The sequence below is a fragment of the Chiloscyllium plagiosum genome, unplaced genomic scaffold (assembly GCF_037043375.1).
Source record: "Chiloscyllium plagiosum isolate Xiang-an unplaced genomic scaffold, Cpla_swu_hap1 HiC_scaffold_7, whole genome shotgun sequence".
NCBI classification, from domain to species: Eukaryota; Metazoa; Chordata; class Chondrichthyes; order Orectolobiformes; family Hemiscylliidae; genus Chiloscyllium; species Chiloscyllium plagiosum.
Window position 1 is genome coordinate 41,157,693 of NW_028270145.1, and position 25,593 is coordinate 41,183,285.

General features: G+C 43.5%; 1 long non-coding RNA gene across 4 annotated transcripts in view; it reads left to right on the forward strand.

Annotated features, from left to right (window-relative positions):
* LOC148149596 (uncharacterized) overlaps window positions 1-24,939 on the forward strand; it is a 66,844-nt gene extending 41,905 nt beyond the window's left edge. For 2 of the 4 annotated variants that reach the window (XR_015757641.1, XR_015757644.1), the window contains one exon: window positions 10,639-12,390. This is a non-coding gene — a long non-coding RNA (uncharacterized LOC148149596). Of the gene's footprint in view, window positions 1-10,638; window positions 12,391-24,455 lie in introns of those variants that run through there. The other 2 variants (XR_015757642.1, XR_015757643.1) reach the window with 2 other exon arrangements.
* The last annotated feature ends 654 nt before the right edge of the window (window positions 24,940-25,593 follow it).

Sequence of the window (25,593 nt, forward strand, 5' to 3'; positions counted from 1 at the left end):
AAAGCTGATTGCAGGCAGATATTCTCAGGTAAAGGGACAGCTGGAAAATGGGAAGCCTTCAGAAATGAGATAACAAGTTTCCAGAGAAAATATATTCTTGTCAGGGTGAAAGGGAAGGCTGGTAGGTATAAGGAATGCTGGATGACTAAAGAAATTGAGAGTTTGGTTAAGAAAAAGAAGGAAGCATATGTCAGGTAGATCGAGTGAATCCTTAGAAGAGTATAAAGGAAGTAGGAGTACACTTAAGAGGGAAATCAGGAGGGCAAAAAGGGGACATGAGATAGCTTTGGCAAATAGAATTAAGAAGAATCCAAAGAGTTTTTACAAATATATTAAGGACAAAAGGGTAACTAGGGAGAGAATAGGGTCCCTCAAAGATCAGCAAGGCGGCCTTTGTGTGGAGCCACAGAAAATGGGGGAGATACTAAATGAATATTTTGCATCAGTATTTACTGTGGAAAAGGATGTGGAAGATAGAGACTATAGGGAAATAGATGGTGACATCTTGCAAAATGTCCATATTACAGAGGAGGAAGTGCTGGATGTCTTGAAATGGTTAAAAGTGGATAAATCCCCAGAACTTGATCAGGTATACCCGAGAACTCTGTGGGAAGCTAGAGAAGTGATTGCTTGGTCTCTTGCTGAGATATTTGTATTATCAATAGTCACAGGTGAAGTGCCGGAAGACTGGAGGTTGGCAAACATGGTGCCACTGTTTAAGAAGGGCGGTAAAGACAAGCCAGGGAATTATAGACCAGTGAGCCTGACCTCAGTGGTGGGCAAGTTGTTGGAGGGAATCCTGAGGGATAGGATGTACATGTATTTGGAAAGGCAAGGACTGATTCGGGATAGTCAACATAGCTTTGTGCGTGGGAAATCATGTCTCACAAACTTGATTGAGTTTTTTGAAGAAGTAACAAAGAAGATTGATGAGGGCAGATCAGTAGATGTGATCTATATGGACTTCAGTAAAGCATTCAACAAGGTTCCCCATGGGAGATTGATTCGCAAGGTTAGATCTCATGGAATACAGGGAGAACTAGCTATTTGGATACAGAACTGACTCAAAGGTAGAAGACAGAGGGTGGTGGTGGAGGGTTGTTTTTCAGACTGGAGGCCTGTGGCCAGTGGAGTGCCACAAGGATTGGTGCTGGGTCCTCTACTTTTTGTCATTTCCATAAATGATTTGGATGCGAGCATTAGAGATACAGTTAGTAAGTCTGCAAATGACACCAAAATTGGAGGTGTAGTGGACAGTGAAGAGGGTTACTTCAGATTACAACAGGATCTGGGCCAGATGGGCCAATGGGCTGAGAAGTGGCAGGTGGAGTTTAATTCAGATAAATGCGAGGTGCTCCATTTTGGGAAAGCAAATCTTAGCAGGACTTATACACTTAATGGTAAGGTCCTAGGGAGTGTTTCTGAACAAAGAGACCTTGGAGTGCAGGTTCATAGCTCCTTCAAAGTGGACTCGCAGGTAGATAGGATAGTGAAGAAGGGGTTTGGTATGCTTTCCTTTATTGATCAGAGTATTGAGTACAGGAGTTGGGAGGTCATGTTGCGGCTGTACAGGACATTGGTTCGACCACTGTTGGAATATTGCGTGCAATTCTGGTCTCCTTCCTATCAGAAAGATGTTGTGAAACTTGAAAGGGTTCAGAAAAGATTTACAAGGATGTTGCCAGGGTTGGAGGATCTGAGCTACAGGGAGAGGCTGAACAGGCTGGGGCTGTTTTTCCTGGAGCATCGGAGCCTGAAGGGAGACCTTATAGAAGTTTACAAAATTATGAGGGGCATGGATAGGATAAATAGACAAAGTCTTTTCCCTGGGATCAGGGAGTCCAGAACTAGAGGGCATAGGTTTAGGGTGAGAGGGGAAAGATATAAAAGAGACCTAAGGGGCAACGTTTTCACACAGAGGGTGGTACATGTATGGAATGAGCTGCCAGAGGATGTGGTGAAGGCTGGTAAAATTGCAACATTTAAGAGGCATTTGGATGGGTATATGAACAGAAAGGGTTTGGAGGGATATGGGCCGGGTGCTGGCAGGTGGGACTAGATTGGGTTGGGATATCTGGTCGGCATGGATGGGTTGGACCGAAGGGTCTGTTTCCATGCTGTACATCTCTATGACTCTATGGGTACTTTACGTCAGTATTCACCAAGGAGAGTGACATGACAGATGTTGAGGTTAGAAATAGATGCTTGATTACTCCCCGTCAAGTTGGCAGAAGGAGGGAGCAAGTGTTGGATATTCTAAAAGGAATTAAGGTGGACAAGTCCCCAGGTCTGGATGGGATCTATCCCAGGTTACTGAGGGATGTGAGAGAGGAAATAACTGGGGCCTTAACAAATATCTTTGCAGCATCCTTGAACATGGATGAGGTCCCAGAGAACTGGAGAATTGCAAATGTTGTCCCCTTGTTTAAGAAGGGTAGCAGGGATTATCCACATAATTATAGACCAAAGAGCCTGACATCAGTGATTGGGAAGCTGCTGGAGAAGATACTGAGGGATAGGATATATACCCATTTGGAAGAAAATTGGTTTATCAGTGATAGGTATCATGTCTTTTTGCAGGGAAAGTCATGCCTTACCAGCATGACTTAATAGCATTCCTTGAGAAAGTCACAACGTTGATTGATGAGGAAAGGGCTGTAGCTGTCATATACATGGACTTCAGTCAGACGTTTGGTAAGGTTCCCAATGGTAGGTCGCATGTGGTCCAGGGTGTGTAAACTAGATGGATAGAGAATTGGCTGGGCAGCAGGAGATAGAGTAGTGGTGGAAGGAAGTTTCTCAAAATGGAGAACTGTGGTCAGTGGTGTTCCACAGGGATCGGTGTTGGGACCACTATTGTTTGTGATATACATAAATGATCTGGACAAAGGTATGGATTGTCTGATTAGCAAGTTTGCAGATGACACTAAGATTGGTGAAGTAGCAGATAGTGAAAGGGACTGTTAGAGAATGCAGCAGAATATAGATAGATTGGACAGTTGGGCAGAGAAATGACAGATGGAGTTCAATCTGGGAAAATCCGAGGTGATGCATTTTAGAAAATCCAATTCTAGAGTCAACTTTACAGTGAATGGAAAAGCCCTGGGGAAAATTGATGTGCAGAGAGATCAGGGTGTTCAGGTCCATTGTACCCTGGAGGTGGCAATGCAGGTCTATAGAATGGTCAAGAAGGCATACGGCATGCTTTCCTTCATTGGACGGCGTATTGAGTACAAGAATTGGCAAGTCATGTTACAGTTATGTAAGACTTTGGTTCAGCTACATTTGGAATGTTGCGTACAGTTCTGATTGCCACATTACCAAAAGCATGTGGATGGTTTGGAGAGTGTGCAAAGGAGGTTCACCAGGATGTTGCCTGGTATGGAGGGCACTCGCGATGAAGGAAGGTTGAGTAGATTAGGATTATTTTCATCAGAAAGATGGAGGTTGAGGAGTTACCTGATTGAGGTCTACAAAATCATGAAAGGTATTGATAGGATGAATAGCAAGAAGCTTTTTCCCAGAGTGGGGGTCTCAATTACTAGGGGTAACGAGTTCAAGGTAAGAGGGGAAATGTTTAAGGGAGGTATGCGTGGAAAGTTATTTATGCAGAGGATGGTTGATGCCTGGAAAGAGTTGCCAGCGAAGGTGGGCACAATAGCATCATTTAAGATGTATCTAGACAGATACATGAATGGGCAGGGAGCAGAGGGATACAGATCCTTAGAAAATAGGCGACAGGTTTAGATAGAGGATCTGGATCGGCGCAGGCTTGGAGGGCTGAAAGGCCTGTTTTTGTGCTGTGATTTTCTTTGTCTTTGTCCTTTGTAGTTTTAAAGTAGTGATGGAAAAGGATAAACCTGATCTCAAAGTTAAGGAAGGCAAATTTTGACAGTATTAGGCAAGATAGAATTTTCCAAATGAGTTATAAAACTGAATGAACAAGGAAAGCTGGGGGATAACAGCGTGCAGTAGAACAGCTCTCAAGGAGCTCTCCAACATGAGGTATTGAATGTCTGAATAGCCTCAGCAGAATGAAGGTCATCACTGAAAAGGATATCAAAAGGTATTGAGATATTGATGTGGCTAATAGTGCTTGAAATAATTTAAGTATTGTTGTTTGAAGACAAATTGGAATTAACGGTTGAGACCAGGATCAGATTAGTGCAGTCTTTGGGGTATTCAATTACAGATTAAATCTCAATGACATCACATCATTAAAATAAAGCTATTGTTCAAAATTATAAGAAGCCTGAAGGTGCAATCACAGTTTCCCAGTGGAGATGCAACACAATATAAAATAAAGTCTCTGGATAAAATAAATGTCTCATCTCCAATTCTGAGAGGATTCTCCAATTTGGACAGATTGTCAGCAGCAGGAAGGGAGAGGTTGTTTCACAGACAACAGAATGTATTTTCTAAGACTACAGTATACTACACCACCCTTGCTGGTGTTCCTGGTAGGCATTGTTATCACTTTAAGTTGTATAAATCGCTGCATTGAAACATAGTTATTTCTACTTACAACTGATAATTGTTATATTTCCATTTAGCAAAGCAAATCCTGATGTCAGACAGTAGTGTCCTCACTTATTGAGTTTAAAGCGAATAGTTTGTCAGTTCGGAGGTTCCTCAGTAATGTTCGGCATTGTGTGTTTCCCTATACTGTGCAGAATGGGTTTACACTGAGGCCATATTGATGGAGTTTGGCTGAGCACTGGCCCTGGCTGGTCTAGAAAGTGTTTTGGAAGACCACCCTCTCTCTGTGGTAGTTCACAGCCTGCTATCGGTCAGATGGGTTTTGTAACAACCCACCTCTCAGTGACACCTGGTTTTTCCCATTCCTTGATGGAAAGGGATTGTGTTGGTGGACCTTGCTCAGTCAGCTTGCTCCAAATGGGAGCCTAGATAAAACAGGGCAATGGGTGGGTTCAGCAGGTTATTATGGAGTAAAAAGTGAGGGTCAGCAGAGATGGCTTTGACCATCTTGTGGGTTTTTATCAGTCAGTGGATGTGTGGGGTCATGACGTTGGTGAGGACAGATCACTGGGTTAATGCAAGTTTCCACTGTGAGATCAACTTCTGCAGTTAACATTTCCAAACTTACTATGTGGTGTAATTCCTCAGCTGAGGAAAGAAACTCTATCTGTAGCTCACAGACATTCTGCATTATCCAGAGATTGATTGGAATGTTGTGTACTGTTGATCCAGATCTCCAGGAATCACTCTGAATGAAGGTATTCCTGATCATGGAATTGTACTGAATGGGGATCACAAACCTCAGGCTGGACCCTCATGTTGCTGGGAGGATGTGTCATTGTAGAATTGTACAGAGTGGGGTAATTGCTCAGATATGAACTTCTGAGCCAGTATTCTTGCTTTTCTATGGGTATCTGTAAACGCAGCATTGGAGTAAATGGGGAGCACAAATAGCAGAATACCTGTGACCTCAATTGCAAGTGTTACAGGGAACGTCTTTAACTGTGGAACTGTATTACATGTGGGTTAATAGGAACACCAGGTTCCAGTGGCAATGTGATTCAGTCAGCATCTTTCAGTTAGAATTTTACCGAGCGTGGGTTCCTAGCCAAAGGGGAACAACTAACCCCAGTGTCCAAGTGTTACTGGGAGAATCTCTCAGAGTAAAATTACACTGAGTAGGGGTTACTGACTGGAGGGGAACAACTTACCCCTGTAGTTTTGCGCAGGGAGGAGTAACCCAGACTACAAACTTTAATTGTTTGTGAGGAATTGAATGCAATGGAATATCTGACTGCAGTGGGAAATAGAATGATAACTTGATTGAAACCATGTGATGCTTTATTTGTATTACATTTCTCATTTCTGATCTGTTCACAAATGGAGCTGTGAATGTAGCTTGGAAATATGATGGATTGCATGTGGGAAAATCTTCTCAGTTGGGTGAAGATGTTTAGTCCAAAGTTTCCAAAGTTAAATGATCCGTTGGAGATAAACAAATATAAGTCAATAGATGTGGAGCTGGAGAAGCACAGCAGGTCAGTCTGCATTGGAGGAGCAGGGAAGTCAATGATGTTTGGGGCTGGGATCCTTCATCAAGGCAGGGGACGGGAGGGGAGCAAAGAAATAAATAGAGGGAAGTGGATAGGGCTGGGGGAAGGGCAGGTAGGATGGTGATAGGTGGATGCAGGTAGGAGGTAATCGTGATTGGTTCATGGGGAGGGGTGGAGTGGACAGGTGAATAGGAGGATGGTCATACAGGAATATTAAAATTATTTGGAATAAAAGTGTCTGTTTCAACAAATAACTGACTTTAGTATCTGCAATATTGTGACTCTGATTAAGAATTGAGTTTGAGAGCATTACAGAGAATTAACAGTACAGAATGCAGAATCTAGGCCATTAAGTAGAGAAAATCATGAATGAGACATTTGACTTAAGACTTTACAACTCAATCCTGCCCACCACATTTAATGTCACGAACAGAGCTCACAAATCCAATTTCTCGAGTTGTGGGCATTTCTCTTCTTTTCATATGATAATGACAAATATTCTGACTCTGCTGGGTGTCCAGACTGTCACACATTGCCCATTTTTTATTCCCAGCCGCTGATCTTCCAAAGAAGCAAGTGTTAACTCTAAAGTGTGACAAACTCAGGACTGTTTGACTTGCATTTACAGAATATCTGTTCCTTAATCAGATCTTAATCACATCATAGAACACCAAGTTATAGTTCAACAGGTTTATTTGGAAGTACAGGCAGTCAATCCTTTATTCAAAATCCTGAAATCTGAAAAGCTCCCAAATCTGAAGTTCCTTTTGTGAAGTTTTTTCTCATTCACAAAGTTGTTTGGCGTGCAAACAGTTAACCCAACTCCACACCCACTCGACTCACATCAGATGTGACGATGGGGGCATGACCCAGCACCCAGCAATTCTGTCTCAGGGCCTGTAATACTCACCAATGAGTCCGCTGTTCGGTACAATTTTTTTAAAAATCACCATTAAACTGTCACTTATTCTGAAATGCGAAAACTTCAGAATTTCAAAAACCAACTGTTCCCAAGGGTTCAGATAAAGGATTGTGTACCTGTAGTAGCTTTCGGAGCACTGCTCCTTCGTCAGGTAGCTGGTGGGGCAGATTCATAAGACACTGAATTGAGAGCACAAGAGCATAGTGTCATGCAACTGATACAATATATTGAAGAAATCTAGATTGTTGTTAAGTCTTTCTTTTAGAATTGGTTGCGGGTTTTGATTCACTAATATGTGAATCCCAGAATTTCTTTCAAGTCATATTCCCGAGATAACTTAAGGTTTTATAAAAACAAGTGACATTCCTGCTCAGACAATGCATTAAATGTGTGAGGTGAGAGACTGTATCTATTCCATCCTTGAGTCAGACTGGTTCTAGTTCCAACGTAGGAATTTATAAAATGTTACATGGATTGACTGCCTGCATTCACTGCCTGCAGATTGTGTGCTTCTTGAGCAAAATAGATTGTATCTATAAATACAATTCTGCCAATGCAAATTCAGAACTTGACTTAAATGTCTGTGTGTGTGCATGTGAGGGAGAGGAGTGTGCGTGCGAGCGAGACCATGTGCTTGGTAGAGTGTGAGTGTGATGGAGTATAAGCCTGTGAGAGGGTGTGCTTGTGAGGGTTGTGTGTGTGTGTGGCTGAGAGAATATGTATGTGAAAGAATCAGTGTGAGTGTATGAGCATATATGTGTGTGTGAGTGTGTATGGTGTAGTGGAGTCAACTGTAGTGTGACATAAACCCCAGATCCCAGTTGAGGCCATCCTCTGGGTATCAAATGTGGCTATTGACCACTCCACCTATACGCACTCCACTAAGCATGCACACACTCACACTCTGTCCCTCTCCCCCACCGCCCCAACACACGCACTCTCTCTCTCTCTCTCCTTCCCACATGCATGCACACACACACATATGTCAATGAGGTGAATTTGCATTTGCAGAATTGTATTTGCAGATACATTCTATTCTATATTATTGACCAGAGACAAAGTAATTTGTATTTTAACCTCATCCATAAACACACCCTTGGCGAAAGCAAATTCAACAAAATAGTGTGATTCTCATTGCAGTCTTCTCATTCTAACGCGGCAGAATAAAATACTGAAAGAACCCTTTCAACAACTGAGAGAGCCCTCAAGATTTTCTGCAGCAGCAGAGAGAGAGCTGTATTGACCAGTTTCAACTCCAAAACACGAAGTTCAACAACAGAAAGCAGAAACTAAAACCCTGGGAGTTCGTGAGCCTAACTCCATCCACTCAGGTGTTTTTCATGTAAAATTAAAAAATAACAAAGCTATTTAATCTGCTTTCCATGAGCAGACTCCTCACCATTAGTTGACAATAGCTCTCTTCAAGAGAACAGGACAAAATAAATCCCTCTTAAAGGCATATTTCCGTCACACTGAAGCCCCATGTGGCCCAGACCATGTTAGAATGAAAGCTTACCTCCTCTGAGGAGATGGGATTCATTTTCCTGACAACTGATAACAGTTTGGTGGTCACCTGTTAAGTATAGATTTGTATAGAATTCACCATCTGCCGTTGTGGATATCGAACCCAGCTCCCCTTGATCTCTGAAATCATTATCTCATAAGACCAAAACGCCATCATCTCCCCTAATCTTTGACATTGGACTGGATCCACAGCAGCAGTTCCTGATACCAAGCTCCAAGAAGGCAGCGGAGTAGGATGTTCCAGCCAGAACTCATCCACTCCACGTGTTCTTCTTTCTCTTTTCCTGCTCTTTTTCTTCCTGGCCGCTGGTGAGCAATGATTCCTTGCCTGCAGAGATGATTCCCAGCCTTTGGTGACGACTCCTGGCCTCTGGGAAGCGACGATTCTTTGCCTGCAGAGATGATTCCCGGCCTTTGGTGATGACTCCTGGCCTAGCACAGCAGCCTCCGCTCACGGTCTCCTGGCCTGGCACAACAGATTCCTGGCATGTTGTGGCAGCCTTCTAGCTTCCCATAGCAGCATTCCGGTGAGGCACGGTATCCTCCTGGCCTGTTGTAGGGGTCTCCCAGCCTAGCACAGCAGCTTTCCAGTGTGGTGTACCATCCTCTATTCTTGCCGCAGTGACCTCCCAGTGTGGCAACCTCCTGACCTGGTACAGTGGCCTTACAGCACAGTGACCTCCCCGCCTGGTGCAGCAGTCTCCCAGGGTGACATGGCAATGTCCTAGTCTAGTGTAGCAGCTTCCTTGCATAGCGGCTTCTTGGCATGGTGTGTCATTGGCGCAGACTGAAAACTAGCTTCCAGCATGGTCTGCTGTCCTGAATTTTTACTTTTGTATCTCAGTTGGCACTGTAATTGGTGAGGTATAAACTTCTCACTGTACTCATTGAGTTTATGGGACAATAAAGGCTATTCTGTGTTTGGTCTCCTCGAACAAGTTGTGATGCAATTCTGGTGATCTCCACAGAGAGTGCTGGTTAAACCGTGAAGATTCCTAGCCCTAGTGTATGCTCCAAATCTGGGAGGGGGATCTCCATTCACAAGGAGAGAGCCTAGGAGAGGGGTTTTGGAGCGTGAGCCTAGACATCAGGCAAGAAGCTTTGCTTAATCCCACATAAAGTGTCTGATTTCTAAAGATGCAATGAATGATGCTGCATGGATTCAGATTTTATTTATGTGAAGACTATGGTTTACAGGCTTGAATGTGTGGGGGAATTCCATCACAAATATTGGAAGCTGGATGGCATGGTTGCTCGGTGATTAGCACTGCTGTCTCGTAGCACCAGGAAGACAGTTTCATTCCCAGCCTCTGGTGACTGTGTGCCATTTATATATTTTCTCTCAGTCTGTTCTGGGTACTCTGGTCTCCTTACACAGTCCAAAAATGTGCAGGGTCGGTGGATTGGCCATGGGAAACACACGGTTACTGGGATTGGGTAGGCAGCTGTTTGAGTGGGATGCTCTTCAGATAGTTGGTGCAGACCTGTTGGGCTAAAGAGCTTGTTTCCACACTGTACAGATTAAAAAAAAACTCTTGTATATGATGCTATCTAACCTGGGACATGATGGTTGGATTCACTGCTGAATACCTTCATAATTCAGATTGTCAGTATGTTCAGTCCTGTGCATGAGGGAGTGACTCAATGTCCAATCTTTCATTTGTCCATATTGTGGAGGGCATCCATTCCTAGATACTGTGGAGTGATTCAATATCTTGCACTATCTGTCATATAGTGTGGACATACAATTCTGGAGGCAATCTGAGCTACGGAAACTCCAAAGCTGAATGCAAACATTTTGCAGTCAATGTCCATGTCAGGTGTCTCCTATTCTTTATTTTCTTGATCCCAGGCGTCTTCTTGGGGATGTTCTGGTCTTATGGGAAACTCCTGCCAGTCACAGTAACCTATAAAGGAGAAGAAACAACTTCTGCCTTCCCCCAAAAATATTGAGTACATTAATGTCTTTCTGGGAGTAATTTGCTAATCATGTGATTCCCTTTGTGTCTCTAAAAGTGCAATTGATTCATTTGAGAGGTGTTACTATAGTGGTTCTGATGATAAGACACAGACAACAAATACGTTTGTGCTAAAATCCATCATGCACAGAGAATATTTGATCAGTAACTTTGTCTTTTTTTCTCTCTCTCTCTCTTATAGTTAGTCTAACAGCAATTCTATTCTTGGGCAAGTGTGGTCTTTCGACATGCACCACTCGTTATCTGGTAACCATGGCAGTGTCTGATCTACTGTACGTTACTTTTGATATCATGCTTCATAAGTTTACTTACTATTATTATCCATGGTGTTTCCTGGACATCACTCCTGTTTGTAGAGCCATCTATGCCCTGAACCGCTTGACCGTTGATTGTTCTGTCTGGTTCACTGTCGTTTTTTCTTTTGATCGATTTGTTGCCATTTGTATTCATCAGATGAAATCTCAGTATTGCACAGAGAAAACTGCAATGAGGGTTCTAGCAACAATCTGCATTTTCCTTTCTTTAAAGAGTATTCCCAACTATTTTCGATTTGAAGCCGGAAGGATCATTAACAATGTTCCATGGTACTGTTACACCACCTACAGATATTATAATGATGCTCATTGGCTGAGTTATAGATATATTGAAACATTTTTAACACCACTTCTCACATTCACTTTTATTCTCTTTCTGAACATCCTGACTGTCAGACACATTTTCGAAGCAGTTAAGACACGTAAGGGACTGAGGGGTCAAAGGAAAACAGAGAATGACCCCGAGATAGAGAGCAGAAAGAAATCTGTGACTTTACTCTTTGCTGTATCTGCCAGCTTCATACTTCTCTGGTTGGGGTATATTTTATATTTCTTCAATGTTGGTTATTATTTGGATGATTTTTATCTCTTCGAACTAATCACATTTATGCTGCGGGACTTAAGTTGCTGCACAAATGCATTTATTTATGTGGTGATGCAGAATAGTTTCAGAGACCAGTTAAAGTATGCAGTGAAATATCCCCTTATAAAAATAATTAAATTGATGAATAAATCCACGGAGCTGAGAGTCAACATTGGATGCGGCAGATAAAAGAACGAGGAGTCCAAGTGAGGGATGGACTGAAAGGAGAAGGAGGAGCAGCGACATGATAACACTCCTTTCCTAATGGGCAAGGAATGACTCCATCTGAGGGGCAAAGTGAATGAGATTGGAGGTGTAAAGCCAGTGTAAAGTGCTGTTAGCAATCAGCAACAGTTAGTAGGAAGTGGAGCAACAAAAGCCAAACCAAAAAAGGAATTAAATCTTCTTCCGCACTGAAGTCTCTGATATATACATCTGGAAAAGGTGAAAGAAAAGTTCCTGTTATAAAAACTAAACAATGAGATGTGTAAACAGAAAAAAAGTCTGTCTTTTTATTGCAAATATATTTTTAGCGATAATTTACTTTGCCCATTTCCACACTGTCTGCCCTGCTCTGAGACTGATATCACTCCATTTCATTATGCATTTCTTTACACAGTCTTTGGGAAAGTCGTTGGGAAACTCCAAGGCCCAATTAGAGGGCTTGGTGGCAGATGTGATCCGAAACTTGGGAATGGGGGCGGATATGGCAAATGAGGCAACATCTCATCATGAAAACATTTTGTGGCTCTCACTGTCTCCATTTAGCTCACTGTGAACTGACTCTGGATGAACCCTGTTTGCTTGTGGCTTCATATTGAAGGGTGTGATAAATTCAAAATGATATTTACATCATCATGAAGAATTGTTTCCATCTGCAGAACAGCTCCTATATCCCTGCCTCAGTTCATATTTGGTGAAACCCGTAATGTATTTCGTTGTTATATCTGGACCTTTGTTACATGCACCATATTGGCTGGAGACCAGATTAGAAACTCCATACCTTTACTTTGTCCAAGTGTCTTCCGCCATCCTTGCAAATTCCAGCAAATCCCAATATTCCCTGATCATCCAGTGACTGCAAAAACCAACACAGGCATATTGTCCTCCAAATTCTCGATTTTATATTCTCACTCGTGTATTCAAAATGTTCCATGTTCTTCCACTGATTTCATTTTTTTTTTTGGATTGTGAGAGTCTTGTTGCATAAACTCAATATGAAAGTGTTCGATGTTCTGCTATGCTGTAAATGTTACCAGCTGGTGTGATGGCTTAAAAAAAATTACAGGTTTTGTTGCAGAAAATCAAATGAAATGGCGGATAACAATCCCAGAAACAATAGTAAGTCTGATGATTGGGAGCAATTTAGGATCCTGCAGCACATGACCAAGAGACTGGTCGGGGAGGGACAGAATATGAATGCAGCCTTCCCTTGAAGCCAAGATGCCACTTACATTCCCAAGCCATTTCTAATCTCGATTATCACCTCCCAACAGCACTCACAAACCTATTTGGAGGAATTGTATGGATGTTCATTCCAGTTCTACCAAGATGTAAACTGTCCATCTTATTGAGTTCTAGCCTGCTCCAGAGCTGGTCCTAATGCCTTGAAACATGCTGCCTGACCTTCTGAACCCGTTTTCCAGACACATATTCAACCATCCAATTATTCTGCTCGGATTCTGATCAACACGTGGGACTGGCAGTGATTCTGAGAATACTGTGTTCCACATCCTGCTTTTCAATCTCATTCCTTGCTGCTTCAAATCTGTTATATGGGCTACATCCCTGCATTCCCACCGAGGTCTTTGTCACCAACATGGAGCACTACCTCTGTCGTTTGATCCTCCTGCAGCAGCAGAATTTCCTGCAGTTCTGTGATATCCCTGTTGGAGGGAGGTTATCGCATGCTGAAGGTATGTTTATAGCTGTAGAAACTCCACTCTGTTCCTCTAACTAAAGAGCTCATTATCAGTACTATGTACCCACTGTTCCTACCTTCCTGACATGACTCTGTCTGCATTCCTCTAATGAATCCTTTCCATCACAAGCTTCCAAAGCAGGAAACTGGTGTGTGATCTTGATCATCTCAGGGGACCCCTGAGATACCTGATTGTCACTCATTCCTTATTTACCCATACACACTAAACTGTGGTGGAGCCATCTCCATAAATGTATTATCCCCCTAATCCTCAGCCCCGTGGATGGCCCACAGTTACTCTCATTCTGGAAAACAGAGCTTCAGTTTATGCACACTGTGACATTTCCAGGAGATATGTTTATCTCTGACATATCGAACCTCCCAGAATCCCACATTCCACATGCTGACCATTTCCTTGCTCAGAGACAAAAAAAACTGCAGATGTTGAATTCCAAGGGAAACAAGCAGGAGGCTGGAAGAACACAGCAAGCCAGGCAGCATCAGGAGGTGGAGAAGGCAATATTTTGGGGGTAACTCTTCTTCAGGACTGGGGATGTGTTTGTGGGGAGCTGCAGATAAAGGGGGTGGCAGGGGCAGGGTGTGGGTGGGGATAGGTGAAGACAGGTAGAGGGTATGACCTGGTTGGTCAATGGGAGGAGTGAATCCGGTTGGTGGCTGGGAGGAAGGGTCGATGAGAAGAATGGAAGGGAGGGGGAGGGTCTAGGAAGGGAATCAGGGGATGGGAAAGGGGATTATTTGAAATTGTCTCACCTGTAAGGACTGTTTGGGGCACTGGATGGAGGTGAAGGGGGTGGTGTGCTGGTAGATTTTGCATCATTGGTGAGACAGAGGTTCACATGCCTCTCCTCCAACCTAATTTACTGTATCCGGTGCTCCCGGTGTGGTCTTTTCTACAACAGGGAGACCAAACATAAACTTAGTGAACAGTTTGCTGAGCATCTCGGCCAGGCTCACAGAGGCCAAGCGGACCTCCCAGTCACAGCCCATTTTAATTCCACTTCCCACTTCCTTTCTGACATGACCATCCTCGGCCTCCTCCATTGCCACTACAAATTGGAGGAACAACACTTCATCTTCCGCCTGGGCAGCCTGCAGTCCGGAGTACTCAACATTGAGTTCTCCAATTTCAAACAGCCTCCCTTTCCTTCCCCTGACTCCATTCCCAGCCTTTCCCCTCTCCCCTCTCCCTTCTAGCCACCAACTGTATTCATTCCTCCCATCGACCAAACAGCTTGACCTATCCCCACCTCACCACCCTGCTCCCCCCACCCTCTTTATCTGCAGTCCCCTTACACCCACCCCCAGTCCTGAAGGAGGGTTACACCCGAAACATTGCCTTCTCCACCTCCTGATGCTGCCTGGCTTGTTGTGTTCTTCTAGCTTCCTGCTTGTCTACCATTTCCTTGCAGCAGAGCTGTCTAATCTTATTTTGTAGTTACTGACCAGTTATAACATGTTAAATGGCTTACCAGTTAGTCCCAAAAATTTCCTTCCTCTGCACTGTATGAGGAACCAAGCACTTGGCATTGCTTCTCAATGAAAGCAAATGAAAAGTGGAGAAGAGTATTCTGTTCCCTTTTTCACCCAATCCATCATTCACCAAATTCACTCTCTGTGAGATCACAGCTTTGAGCTCTGTCAATCTCTTACTGTCCCTACATTGTAACTGCTTCAATGACACAGTGTACAGGCTTCATTTTGCTTCAGAAACATACACTGCTTGAAATTTGGAAAGTTGAATGCAGGTGCCTGCCTTGGGAAGGTTGGAGATTTCAAACCAGAAGAGTCTGACACTTTATGCAACCCTGTGTTGTACCTGTCCTGGGAATGTCTGATAGTGATAGTGCAGGGGTTTTTATTCTGTAACCAGACTATACTCTACCTGATGTAAGATTGCTTTATTGGGAAGTGTTGTATACAATATGTGTCCCTGCTCAAACCTGTAACAAAGAATACTTAAAAACCTCTCCAATTTCATTGCCATCACCACCCCAACTTGTTTCTGAACACTCACTGCAGATTGATTGTTCACTACCTGCACTTCCAAATCACTTGGATGATCTTGATACCTCAATAAGGTAAAAATCACATATTACCAGATTTTGGTCCAACAGGTTTATTTGGAAACACTAGCTTTCAGAGCGCTGCTCCTTCATCAGGTGGTTGAAGGAGTGTCACTCCAAAAGCTAGTGCTTCCAAATAAACCTGTTGGACTATAACCTGGTGTTGTGTGATTTTTACCTTTGTACACCCCAGTCCAACACTGGCACCTACAAATCTAATTAATAACTTCTTGATTCTCAATTCTCGTCAAAACTTGAGACATTTTAATACAACATGATCTGATGGTCAACGTGATATATAACTGGGTATGATCTTTGTGAATTTGTGCAGGATCTCCACCTTTGTAACTCAGCAACATTGCACAATTTATGCAAACTTACAATTCAGGGAGTGGCATTGAGGGTGTGGGATACAATCAGAGGATCAATAGTGACAGAGCTCTCTGATTATTGCAGAGTACCCAGGAATGTGCAGGCTCGGTGGATTAGACATGGGAAATGCTGGGTTACAGGGATATTGCAAGAAGGTGGGTCTGGCTTGATACTTTTCGGAAGGTCAGCAAGGACCCGATGGGCCGAATGGCCTGCTTCCACACTTTCGGGAGTCTATGGTTCTACAAAGTGCTCAGTTGGGCAGAAAAGTGACAAATCAAACTCAAACTGAAGAAGGGTGAAGTCATTTGTTTGGGAAGGGAATGTTGAGCCTGTGCAAGAACAGCAAAGCACAACATCGTGGGGCAGTGCAAGATGATTTTTGGGCAGGCACTGTGTATAATAGACAGAGACAAGCAGAGAAATAGAGACAGCTAGAGAGAGAGAGAGACAGCTAGAGAAAGAGGGAGAAAGAGATAAAGGGTAAAGTCAGGTACAAGGACGAAGAGACAGATGAAGTCAAACGTTCTTACATCGAGGTCAAGAGAGAGGAAACAAAGATAAGGACAGACAGAAACACAGTGAGAGGAGGGCGGGCACAGAGAGAGAGAGAGATAGAGACTTACTTGATAAGTCTGTGAGACCATACTCCTGACTTTGGCACAAGCCCCAGGAGATTTGCAGGGTCCACAAGGCTGATTCTGGCATTGTCTTTTCTGGTGCCGAGACCATGCCAGGTTATTTATGTGGTTTCATTTCTTCATTGAGACCTTGTTAGCCATTGATACAACTTGCTATTTCAGAGAGTAGCTAAGAGTCAATTGTGTTGCTGTGAGTGTGGAGCCACATGTAGGCCAGACTAGGTGAGAATGGTAGATTTCCTTTCTTAAAGGAGATCAGTGAGCCAGATGGATTTTTCTGACAATTAACAATGGTTTAATGGCCATTAGTACATTCTTAATTCCAAATCTTTATTAATGAATTCAGATTTCACCAGCTGCTGTGATGGGATTTGTACCTGAGTCGCAGAGCATTTGCTGAGGTTCTGGATTAATCTGCAATCCAGCCCCCTGAGCCCCCACGACACCCCCCCCCCCCCCCCCACACCCCTCCCCCAATTTGATAAACTCTAACAGCATGTAAACTCCTCCAGCCCCTACACCCCTCCTTGCCTCTAAATGACTCCAGGCCTTACACCCCTCAATATCTCTGTAACTTCCTCCAGCCCCTACACTACTATCTCTGTAATCTCCTCCAATCCCTCCAACTATCTCTATAATATCCTCCAGCATCTACTTGCCTCCCAGATCTGTAATGAGCTCCAGCCCAACACACATCCCTATCTCTGTCAGCCCCGACTCTCCTCCTTGTCTGTAATATTCTCCATGGGTCGACAGAATGTCCCCACTCTCTAAAATCCTCCAGCCCCTCCACTCGTCCCAATCTCAGTAACCTTCTCCAACCCTTACAGACTTCCATATCTCTGTAAAACCAGTATCTTTCCATTTGTCTATAACTTCATCCACCCCCAACTCACCATCCTGTCTCAGAGCCCCTTCAAGCACATACACTCGGCATATCTCTCTAACTTCCTCAAGAATCGACACCGTTCCCGAGTACTCTAAGCTCCTTCAGATCTACACCCTCCCTATCTCTGAAATCTGCTCCAGCCCTGACATCCCTCCCTATTGCTGTAACATCCTCCATCCCCTAAACTGTGCTCTATCTCCGTCAGCCCCTCCAGTCTCTGCAGCCCTCCCTATCACTGTTGCCTCCTCCAGCCTCTACACAACTTCCTGTTTCTGTTACCTCCTCCAACACTTACAAACCTCGCTATCTCTGAAAACTCCTGCAGCTGCTACACATCTCCCTATCTCTGTTATCTCCTCCAGACCATACAGCTCTCTCTATCTCTGTAACCTCCACTCAACCCTGCACTTCTCGATATCTCTGGAACTTGCTCCAGCCCCTATACTCTTTCCTATCATTGTTATTTCCTCCAGTCCCTCCAACTCTTCCTAACGCTGTGTCATCCTCCAGCCCATGCACTGCTCCCTGTCGCTGTAACCTATCACAGCAAGTGCATCCCTCCCTAAAACCGTGATTTCCACCAGTGATGTCAGGATTGGTTCGGTCAGAGGAGAGGAATAATATTTGGAATTTAAGTTTCTGACCCATGTTAAGAATCAATTCTGGATATTTTAACCAGTTTAACTAAGTTCTAAAATTCCTCAGAATAAATCTCTGAGCATTTAATCCCCATTCCCACCAAAACCTCAGTCAGTGCAAGAGAAAGATTTTTTTGAGGGACCTTTCAAATCTCACTACCTTCTGTCTGATCACCTCGCTAATGGGATTTACACAACACAATGTGGTCTCTGTGAAGCTGTTTTGATCTTCTTGCTGATCACATTCACTCTCAGACAGATCAGCCAGAGACATGGTCAGTGCAGTGATCTAGCCTTCCCTGTGTTTACTGGAGCAACCTCATGTCTCAAATGAAGCCAGTCTACAAATCAATTGTGATGTCTGAGCTCTCTCTGTGATGTACACAGTGAGGTCACACTTTGACCTGTCCAGTTCAAGAGGCCTCACTGCGATCAAACAGGGAGTTACTGAAACCCTCACTATAACATCCCTCAGCCCCAGCACCCCTCCCTATCTCTGTCCCCTCCTATAGCACCTAGAATCCTTCCATCTCTGTCACTTTCATTAATCTCTATAAACCTCCCTATCTCTGTAAATTCTGCCAGCCCCTAAACTCCTCCCTACCTTTATAACATGCTCCAGCTCCTGCACACCTCCCTAGGTCAGTCACCTCCCAGAGCACCTACAACCCTCCCATCTCTGTTACCTCCTTTAGCCACAACAAGCCTCCCTATATCTGTAAACCTGCTCCATCCATACACCCCTCATCTCTAATGTCCTTGAGAAACTACAAACCTTCCTATCTCTGTCAATCTTCCACCATCCATCAAAACTCATCCCTATCTTTGTAACATCTTCCAGACACTGTATCTGTACCTATCCCTATCTGTTCCAGCCCCAACATCCCTTCCTCTTTCTGTGTCACCATCCAGCGGTTACATCCCTCCCTGTATGAGAAGCCATCTTGACTATTGACATTATTCCATATCTCTCCAACAGCCTCCAACCCCTATACCACTCCCTACCTCTGTAAACCCCTCCAGCTCCACTACCCCCCGTTATCTCTGTAATCTCCTCCAGCACCTAAACCCTCCTTATCTCCTTATCTTCCTCCAGCCCCTTCACTATCCCTACAGGACATAGACGCTTCAGACAGGACAGGGAGGGAAGTAAAAGGGGGAGAGGAGTTGCATTGCTGGTCAGGGATGATAGCACGGCTGTGCTGAAGGAGGCACTATGGAGGGCTTGAATAGTGAGGCATTATGGGTGGAGCTGAGAACAAAGAAGGGCGCAGTTACGTTGTTGGGGCTGTATTACAGGCCTCCCAACAGTGAGCGTGAGGTAGAAAAATGAATAGGTAAACAGATTATGGAATGATGTAGATGCAGGGTAGAGATGATAAAAGCAAATTACTGCGGATGCTGGAATCTGAAACCAAAAGAGAAAATGCTGGAAAATCTCAGCAGGTCTGGCAGCATCTGTAAGGAGAGAAAAGAGCTGACGTTTCGAGTCTAACGGACCCTTTGTCAAAGGGTAGAGATGATGGGAGATTTTATTTTTCCCAACACTGACTGGGATACACATATGGTCAGAGGTCTGGATGGGGCATAACTTGTAAAAAGCATCCAGGAGAGTTTTCTAGAGCAGAATCTCAATAGTCCGATGAGGGATGGGGCCGTATTGCACCTGGTGTTGGAGAATGAGCCAGGCCAGGTGGTGGAAGTTGCAGTGGGGGATTTCTTTGGGAACAGTGACCACAATTCCGTAAGCTTTAGAATACTTATAGACAAAGATGAGAGTGATCCGAAGGGAAGAGTACTAAACTAGGCCAAGGCCAATTATATCAAAATTAGGCAGGAGCTGGGAATGTGGATTGGACACAGCTATTTGAAAGGAAGTCCACATTTGATATGTGGGAGGCTTTCAAAGATAGGTTAAAGATAGTGCAGAATAGGCATGTCCTGTTGAAGGCAAAGGATAGGAAGGGTAAGATTCGTGAACTGTGGATGACAGGAGAAATTGTATGACTAGCCAAGAGGAAAAGGGAAGCATACATAAGGTCCAGGCAGCTAAGAACAGAACAGGCCCTGGAGGAATATTGGGAGAGTAGGACCAGTCTTAAACAAGGAATCAAGCGGGCTAAAAGGAGTCATGAAATAGCTTTAATGAGCAGAATTAAGGAGAATCCCAAAGCATTTTATTCTTATATAAGAAGCAAGAGGATAACTAGAGAAAGGATTGGTCCACTAAAGGATAATGAAGGAAGGCTGAGTGTCAAACCTGAGAGAATGGGTGAGATTCTGAATGAGTCCTTTACATCAGTATTCACTGAGGAGAGGGACATGATGTATGTTGAGATTAGAGATATACGTTTGATTAGTCTGGATCACGTTAACATCAGTTGGGAAGATGTGTTGGGTAGGCTAGAGGTTATTAAGGTGGACAAATCCCCAGAACCGGACGGGATCTATCCCAGGTTGCTGAGAGAGGCGAGAGAGGAAATAGCTGGTGCCCTGGCAGATATCGTTGTGGCATCCTTAAACACAGGTGAGGTGCCAGACGACTGGAGGGTTGCTCATGTTGTCCCCCTGTCAAGAGGTTATTGGGGATATTCTGGGTAACTACAGACCAGTGAGTCTGATGTCAGTGTTGGGAAATTTGTAGGAGAAGGTACTGAGGATAGAATCTATTTATATTTAGAAAAGAATGCGCTTATTAGTGATAGGCATCATGGTTTTGTGCGGGGGAGATCGTGCCTTACCAACTTAGTAGAGTTCTTTGAGGAAGTGACTAAGTTGATAGATGAAGGAAGATGTCTTACACATGAACTTTAGTAAGGCATTTGATAAGGTTCCCCATGGCAAATCAATAGAGAAAATGAAGTCATATGATGTGTGTGGATAAAGAACTGGTTGAGCAACAGGAGACAGAGAGTAGTAGTTGAAGGGAGTTTCTTGAAATGGAGAAAGGTGACCAGTGGTGTTCCACAGGGATCAGTGTTGTTTGTGATATACATAAATGATCTGGAAGAGGGCACTGTTGGTATGATCAGCAAGTTTGCAGATGACACGAAGATTGGTGGAGTAGCAGAAAGCATAGCGGATTGTCAAAGAATACATGAGAATATAGATAGACTGGAGAGTTGGGTGGAGAAGTGGCAGATAGAGTTCAATCCAGGTAAATGTGAGGTGATGCATTTTGGGAAGTCTGATTCTAGAGTGAATTATACAATTAATTGAAGAGCCTCGCGGAAAGTTGATGAGCAGAGAGACCTGGGAGTGCAGGTCCATTGTACCCTGAAGTTTGCTGCATAGGTAGATAGAGTGGTCGAGAAGGCCTTAATCGGACGGGGTATTGACTATAAGAGCTGGCAGATCATGTTACAGTTGCACAGGACTTACGTTTGGCCATATTTGGAATACTGCATATATTTCTGGTCACCACATGACCAAAAGGATGTGGACACTTTGGAGAGGGTACAGAGAAGGTTTATGAGGATGTTGTATGGTATGGAAGGTGCTAGCTATGAAGAGAGGTTGAATAGGTTACGTTTGTTTTCATTTGAAAAAAGGAGATTGCGGGGGGAATCTGATTGAGGTTTACAAAATCATGAAGAGTATAGACACGGTGGATAGAGATAAGCTTTTTCACAGGGTGAAGGATTCATTAACGAGAGGTCATGCTTTCAAGATGAGAGGTGAAAAGTTTAGATTAGATTAGATTACTTACAGTGTGGAAACAGGCCCTTCGGCCCAACAAGTCCACACACCGACCCGCCGAAGCGCAACCCACCCATACCCCTACATTTACCCCTTTAACCTAACACTACGGTCAATTTAGCATGGCCAATTCACCTGACCTGCACATCTTTGGACTGTGGGAGGAAACCGGAGCACCCGGAGGAAACCCACGCAGACACGGGGAGAATGTGCAAACTCCACACAGTCAGTCGCCTGAGTCGGGAAATGAACCTGGGTCTCTGGCGCTGTGAGGCAGCAGTGCTAACCACTGTGCCACCGTGCCGCCCACACAAAGGGGGGTGCACACAGTAAGTACTTTACACAGAGGGTGGTAGGTGCCTGGAACATGTTGCCAGCAGAGGTAGTGGAGGCAGGTAAAGGAGATCAATTTAAGATGCGTCCTGACAGATGCATGAGTAGATGGGAAGCAGAGGGATACTTAGGAATTGGGCGACAGGTTTAGACAGTTGATTTGGATCGGCTCAGGCTTGGAGGGCTGAAGGGCCTGTTCCTGGGCTGTAAATTTTCTTTGTTCTTTATTCACAACCAGCTATATCTGTATTGTCCAGTGCATATGTCGGAGATATGTCATGTCAACAAAGATTGCTCATCAGTGACAGAGTGGGTTTTTGGTTAATACAGAATTCTCAGGATGTAACAGTGCCCTGAGAAGACAGGCCCATTGCACCAACAGCCAGAGGACATTTCCCTGTGTCCTCCCACTGAAACTGGGTTGGAACAGACTTTCTGTAAAACCAATGAATTGGTCACTTGACTACAGGTCCGTTTCCTGAAAACTGAGAGTAAATGGCCATATTTGAGTTAACAATGAGAATTTATTCAGAATCTGACAGTAATCATGCATCCTGTAAACAGTGAAGGGGACATGACAGAGTACCTCCCTTTGTTATCGCTGTCACAGTTTTCTTTTGTTTTGATTCCTTTCAGATGACAGTTGGTAAGGATCCTGTAATTTACATCCCCATCTTCTGCTTTTTCTCTTTTCCCATTCCACCTGTTCCTTGTACCATTTTGGTCAATATTGTTACTCTGTCATTTCAGCCTCTCCTGCCCTCCAGCCCATCACAGCCTTTCCCTTCTGCTCTTCTTCCCACCTTCCAGCTGAGACTCAAGTAACAATGCATGTAGTTCCCTCTCACACACACTCACATGATCACTGACAGAGATACAGTGACAAAGAAGGGTCATCAATTCCACAGGCTCAGACAGAGACAATGTTCAGTCTCACGCTGATCCCATGTTCTGGTGATATATTTTTATTCTAACACTCAAACAGAGTGAGAGAGAAAGAAATGATTTATATTTCTCTCCTAATTGGTCTGGAAACAAATCCCAGCCTCCAAATCACAGCGACTATAAGATCAATAAGAACTGTGTTAATCTCTCAATAGTAACCTACAACAACCAATTGAAGAGTATGTTTAAGCAGATTTATAATTTGAAAAACTATATACTCCAGATGCTGTGAACATTAAATAAAAACAGAGACTATTGGAAATACTCAGTCACTTTCTCTGATGAAAGGTCATTGACCAGAAACATTCATTATGTTTGCCTCTCCACAGATGCTGTCTGATCTGCTGAGTATTTACAGCACTTTCTGTTTACATTATGTAAGTTTACTCCATGTTCAGAAGGCACACAAGTTATTTAATTAAAACAGATATTCCCATAGAGTTCAGGTTATTTATAATTGATATACCACATAGAAAACTATTTGTACATTACAATATTAAAGATATAATTACAAACAAAAATATGGAGATAAACATTAAATATGTGATCATAGTCTATCAGACATATAAAGAATAACAGATCTGAGTGCTGAGTGACCTCACTCCTATGTACAATATCAAAGGTTGGGAAACAAACTCTACAAATCATCCTTACAGGCTGTAATATCCAGAAACTGAATTAATCCCACTGTCAGTTCCAAAGTTTTTAACCTTTGGATCAGGCCAATCCTTTTCCATAGCTATTTTAAAACTGATAGAATTGTGGTAAGTGTTTCCCCACTAATACCTCAGTGACTTGCCCTGCCTTATTTCCCAAGAGAAGGTTGGATTTTGACCCTTCTCTCAGAGGGCCGTCTACATATTGATTGAGAAAGATTTATTGAATACACTTAACAAATTCCTCCCAGCCATTACCAATCTGTGTTTGGAAAGTTAAGATCCCCTTATTATTCTTACAGCTATCAGTGACCTCCCTACATATTTGCTCCTCAATATCCCGCTGACTACTGGGAAATCTATAGTAGAATCCCATCAAAGTAATAACACCCTTTTTTCACAATTCGTATCGCTTCATGGACAATCCATCAGGAATATCTTCTCTAGTGGGCGGCACGGTGGCACAGTGGTTAGTACTGCTGCCTCACAGCGCCAGAGACCCAATTCCCACCTCAGGCGACTGACCGTGTGGGTTTGCACATTGTCCCCGTGTCTGCGTGGGTTTCCTCCGGGTACTCCGGTTTCCTCCCACAGTCCAAAGATGTGCAGGTCAGGTGAATTGGCCATGCTAAATTGCCTGTAGTGTTAGGTAAGGGGTAAATGTAGGAGTATGGGTGGGTTGCGCTTCGGCGGGTCGGTGTGGACTTGTTGGGCCGAAGGGCCTGTTTCCACACTGAAATGTAATCTAATCTACGTACTGCTGTGATTTTTCCCTAATCAAAATAGCCCCCCCCCCTCCCTTGTTGCCTCCCCTTTAATCCTTCCTATGAACAGTTCATTTGAGCTCAATTTTGGAGCACCCGATCTTACTACTTCTGATGAAGGGTCACTGACTTGAAGTGTTAACTATTTTCTCTCCACAGGTGTTGCCAGACCTGCTGAATTTCTCCAGCAGTTGTGGTTTACCCAGCTTCAGCAGCAAGTCAAATTCCAAGTTATTTCTTCATTCCCCTTTCTCCTGCTGTGACTGTCATGCTCGGGATGTCCTGGTATTGGCCATTTAATTGGTTTCAATGACATCTCTGTCCTGTTTCAAGCCCATCCCCAGATGTCATCTCTCTGCTCCTCTCGTCAAGATTACGGTTGAAGAAATATGTGCAGCTGTCTGGGATGTTATTTCCAACTGCCGTATCTTCATCGTCATTGTAACAATGGGACACAGTTCTCCAATACAGTGGTTATGTCTTGACTATCTTTGATGCAGTTCCTTGGTCAGGGAAACATTTCTACTTCAAAACCAATTCATGAGATGATGCCTCAGACAAATCTTTCCCACAGATCTTCGCCACATCAGGTTTATATTCATTAACATGGAATAAATCACATAGTTACATGATTCACTGTGATTAAAGTAATAAAATACGAAACAATGCATTGGATTATCATTTGTATGTGTGCATTAGTGTGTGAATGTGCAGTGACAACATTAATCATCTTGCACTTGACAGTTCTATAATTTTCATAGTTATCTTTTTGCTCTTAATCTCCTGATAAACATGTTTTTCTTGTTGATCTTACCCACTAACATTGCCCTGTGCTTCCTTGCCCTTTCCAAGTTTGTTTTAGTTTACAGTTCACCCATTTAGATTCTAAGCTAAGCTTCCCACAGTTTTTGAATTGTTTTGTCAGGATCAGTATCTTTCTTTTACTGTTTCCTGTCACCCTGTTTGCTTGGGGACACCAATGGGAGCCTAGGTCTGGAAGGATAATTATTTCTGTTGTTGGATCATGTTTACACTGTGTGTCTAGAATCTCACTTTTGAAATCCTCACACTGATTTGTCAAATATCTGCATCCAGTCCAACTTCGCCAGATAATCTCTGAGATAATAAGATTTATTCACACCAGACATCATGTTTTAGACTTGTTTACTTTGCCTTGTTCCATATTTATGCTAAATGTAAATGTATTAATGTCAGCAGCTCATAAAGAGGCCCTCTCTCTCAGTTCATCCAGAAGACCAGCTTCATTTCAGAACATCAATTCCTGATTTGCTCTTCC